Source organism: Delphinapterus leucas, chromosome 5 (genome assembly GCF_059928025.1).
Source record: "Delphinapterus leucas isolate spDelLeu-1000000601 "Yukka" chromosome 5, BTC_Dleu_Yukka2, whole genome shotgun sequence".
Classification (NCBI taxonomy): Eukaryota; Metazoa; Chordata; class Mammalia; order Artiodactyla; family Monodontidae; genus Delphinapterus; species Delphinapterus leucas.
Window position 1 is genome coordinate 90,051,515 of NC_143133.1, and position 5,121 is coordinate 90,056,635.

The window sequence follows — 5,121 nt, forward strand, 5'->3', positions numbered from 1 at the left end:
GCAGGATAGGAGAGGAGATGGGAAGGGAGGAATTTGGTTTGAGACATCAGATCAGTTAGGAATGCGTCTGGCTGCAAGAAACAACCTCAAATAGCAGAGTTCAAGCAACAGATACTTAACTACCACAATATGAAATCTGGATAAATGCAGGCCAGGTCAGCACAGTGGTTCAACAATATCAAGGATGCATGCTCAATCTATGCTTTATTCCACCAGTCTTGTCATGTTGGCATTTTGTCCTCATGCTTGTCACCTCATGTTATACATTGCAGGGTATATGTCAGTTATTCAATTAAACTGCCATTTGTCATCCCACTTTTATCACTAAAATGAGTCTCCTAAACTCCAATATATCAAAAATCAACAATTATACGAAATGCATTAATTCAACGAGGAGGATAAGTATCAAAAACGTATAAGCCTCTTCTTCTCTCTCCATCCAGTTATTATACAGGTGGTAAGAAAAATAAAAATACAGTCTTGATTGCTAGCTAGATGTAAATCATCTCCTAGTTCCAAAAAATCAAGCAAACAGCCATTAAGGGCTTCCCTGGTGGCGCAGTGGTTGGGAATCCGCCTGCCAATGCAGGGAACACGGGTTCAAGCCCTAGTCCAGGAGGATCCCACATGCTGCAGAGCAACTAAGTCCGTGCGCCACAACTACTGAGCCTGCGCTCTGGAGCCCGTGCGCCTAGAGCCCGTGCTCCACAACAAGAGAAGCCACCGCAATGAGAAGTCCGCTCACCACAACAAAAGTAGCCCCCATTCACCACAACAGGGGAAAGCCCGCACGCAGCAGCGAAGACCCAATGCAGCCAAAAACAATAAATAAATATAATAAAATAAATTTTTTTAAAAACAGCCATTAAACATGTAAAAATCTAAGAAATAGTTTGCAAATGGCATTTTCTTTAGAAACCCATTTTCTTTCCAGGGGGAAATGGCAGAATGGCAGTCTACAGATTATCTCCACTGTACCTTTCACGTCCATTAGATAGAGCCATGGTGCACCTGTTTAATATAAATTGCTTTATGAACAGCTGTTTCTTCCCCAAAGTAAACAGGCTGGATATTGAACTAGCCATCTAGTCTGGGCTTGCTGATAGCATAGCATCTTGATTTCCCCAGATGGAAGGCAGTACACATAACTTTATTTATGCATATCACATATATGAGAATAGGGGCTTTTTCATAGACAACTAGGTTAGCCCTTGACTATTTTCCACCAGCACCTGTAAATTCAGGAATGAACTTTGCATATTTATTATTAATGATTCATTAACACTCAACCACTTGAGGAAATTACTGTATTAATGTACATGAATGTTCATTGGAATGTATAAACAGGGTGAGAAACCTATGAACCTATGAATGAATGAAACTCCATTCATTCCAAGAAGTTGTTCTTCTCTTTATCAAAATCAAGGATTTCCAAAGTAGAATTTCTGTTTATGGGAGGAGGGCAAGAGGCAATAAAATAAAACACATCCTCCATAGACCAGAATGTTCTGTCCCCCTCTAGATATGGACCTAGGCAAAATGGTCAAAGAAAAGTCCTGATTTCTGCCCACGACCCTTTTTGGCACCTGCTCACTCAAAGGGCATGCAAACACACACACACGTACATACACACCCCAGCATGCCCTGGTAAGCCTTCTTTGGATAAGCCCCTGCTCCTGAAAAATCAACCCTACTTTCCTTTACCACTCCCTCTAAACTCTTGGTGTCCTCAGAATCTGATCTACCCAGAAGTCAGAAAGAAAGTTAATTGTACTATTTCCACCAGCAGGAGAAGAATTGATAGCACCTCTCCAAAGAGCAGTTGCATTTTAAAAGCATGACTTATTCCACATATATGGAAATCTAACAGTAGACCCCTTGGGCAAAATGTGCTCTATCAGAAGAGCCTTTCTGGTCTCCTCTAATCACACCTTTCTCTACTTATTTAAAAAAACAAAAAAAAAGCTTTTTCAGATGTTTTTACTGTTCTCCAGCTAAGGCATTTTAACCAAAACAAAGACTTTGCACAATACACCCAGAAAATATTATAAGCTGAAAACAAAATAGAGATTTTTTTTCTCTCAACTGCTGAGCAAGGTCAGTTAATGCATAACATTTGACAGCTCCTTCTGGTGTGTAAACTTCAAAGGCCCATGCTATTAAAGAGTCATAAAACTAAACGGAACCCCAAATACATCTAATAGATTCTCCAAAATACGTGCTTGTGTGGTTGCTTCTGGAAACAGGATGTGCAAAGAAGCTAATTTGGGGAAGTCTTTTTTTAAAAAATAAATTTATTTATTTCTGGCTGCGTTGGGTCTTCGCTGCTGAGCGCGGGACTTTCTCTAGTGGTGGCAAGCGGGGGCTACTCTTCGTTGCGGTGTGCGTGCTTCTTATTGCGGTGGCTTCTCTTGTTGTGGAGCACGGGCTCTAGGCCCGCGGGCTTCAGTAGTTGTGGCTCACGGGCTTAATTGCTCCACGGCATGTGGGATCTTCCCGGACCAGGGTTCGAACCCATGTGTCCTGCATTGGCAGGTGGATTCTTAACCACTGTGCCACCAGGGAAGTCCCTGGGGAAGTCTTGATTACCCAATCCAATGGAGAAGAGCCTCAGAGTAGACCTGTTAAAACTGTGAAACTGTGAAACTAGACACCTAGTTGATTTCGGAATGAGGCCTCTCATGTAGATCTGGGCAAACCTTTCTAGGCAGAGAAGACAAAGATGCAAATGCCCTGAGCAGGGAATGAGTTTTGACTTGCCATCAAGCAAAAAGGAGATTAATGTTCAGACAAGGAGAGAGAAAAAAAGAAAGTTACAGGTAAGGAAGTCAGAGCACTAGAGTAGAGCTAGAAAATGCTGGGCTTTATAAGCTGATGGCCTAACATCTACATTCTCAGTATCCATCAGACAAAATATATATCATCAGATAGGTGCCTCTTAAGAAACCAGAAACTACTCTGGATCTTAGAAATAGAGGAAATTGAATTCAGGGGATTGATTAAACAGGTAATAGAAGAGCCCAAGAAGCAAAGAAGAAAAAGCAAGGCCACAGCAGGACTCCACTATCACCCTGGGGCAGGAGAAATTGTACAAAGATGTGACATTGTCCGAGTCCAGAAGCACAGGCTACTGGAAGAGTTAGGGCCAGGGTGCGGGCTGTCATACACAGAAGCTGGGCATCGTGAAGGAGGCTGTTTCATGGGAGATGAGCTTCACTCAGGACAAGGCAAGAGAAGAAATAAGCTACTTCTCCCCTCCTCTTGACCTATGATCTTCTGCTAGCATCTCCCACTGGCCAAAACTATCTGGAGATATAATTCACTGTGATACAGAGCAGAGCAAGGGAAGGGTGGGAATTGGATCTGAGAGAAAACAGGTAAATGGCAGGCACGTAGGTCAACTCTAAGAGGAAGAGAAAATTCCCCCTGCCCTTTCCTGATCTAACCATGCAACTTCCCGGCATATCTTTTCTTGTTTAACTGATTGTATCTGTCTGACCACACAACTCGAGGACACAACTAAAGGGCAGGGTCATTATCCATAATCAGTATGATGGATTTTGTGTGGGAGCCAATAGGTCTCCTCAGAGAATCAGACAGCTGCTATTTCTTGTCAATGGAGAAGATGGTGCCTACAGATGTGAGAGGAGGTCAAACTTAAAAACAAGTCTACCCAACACCTAAAGAAATGATGGAGATTTTCTAAAATCACTGAATGTACCAACTAGTTCTTTTAGTCCCATAATATCAAACTGATTTAATTGTTCCTCCCTAAGTAACAGCATGATCATTACTTTAGCCAGAAACTTGGGGGTCATACTTGTCTCTTTCTTTTTCCCAAATAATGGTTACAAACCTAAGGAAATGCCTTTTCTAAGAAAATGCCTTTTCTTCTGACGGGCTGTTTCCATCACCACATCCACCTGTACACATTTTAGATTACTATACAAGGAAGATACTGTAGAATCTTTATATATATATATACATATAACAAAGCTCTCAAATTGTGGGCATGTCACCGTGCTATGCATTCACTCTTCTGTCACCTTGTGTAAGTCGGTTGAAATTACTTCTCTGATGAAATGCCCACAAAGAGTTTTCTCTTTGCAGTCATGAGGCAGGTTACAGGGGAGGCAAAAGCAACTTTATGAGGTTGATGCCCTTCCCGGGACCCCCATCTACATCTCCTTCGTAATGTCAGTAGCCATGACAACCTCCAGAGAGCTCGGGAAAGCTCGGAGGCAGCCCACATGAGCTGTCTGATTTGCTCCATGGACTTCCAGCCAGAGGATTCAGGCCCCTCATCTGAGTGAGCCACAGGTGAGAATACAAACCTTTCCTGAAGCCAGTCTTTCCTCAACATGGCAGCTCTGGCTCAGGGACTGCCATGGCTGCTGCACACTTGACTCTGACCCAGGTTTGTCTTGCCAATCAGCTTCTGCTCCTGACTAGGGCTCCCACTCCCTTTTCATGGTTCTCTGAATTCTCACTAAGCCCTTACCAGAATGCTCTGCCTTGGGTCCTCAGTGTCTGCCATGACATGCTCCATCCGCGTCCAGCCTTGTCTCCTCTGACCTAAGGCTACCCAGGCCTTTACCCACGTCCCTCTCACCCTTACCCCCCTCCTTCCAACAACCAACTGTCCCTTGCCACTACCGGTCATTTACTTGCTGGGGCCATGATGATAAGTGGGTGAGGGAGTAGTTCACACAACCCCATGGCTGGAAAGCGTTCCTGTCAAAACATTTCAATCGGCTGAAATTAGACTTGGCCAAACCTATCAGCAGCACCATCCCATAGGCAAAAACATATGTGCTTGGTTCTAGATTTGATTCTACACTCCTGGGTATGACCTTTGGTAAATGATCATAGAATGCATGACTAGAAAGACCCTTAATCTCATAAGTCCTTAGGTGAAGCTTTCTACACTTTATTAATGGATAATTTTTTTAAGTTAAGATTTTAAGATAGCAAAACTGAGTATTACTCATTTTTGTCTTTCCAAAAATGACATAGATCCAGACACATGGTGAGAACCAAATGTTTGAAGGTAGAAGAAAGGAAGGAGGGAAGAAAGGAGGGGAGAGGGGAAGGAAAGGAGGGAGGGGGGGAAGGAAAGGA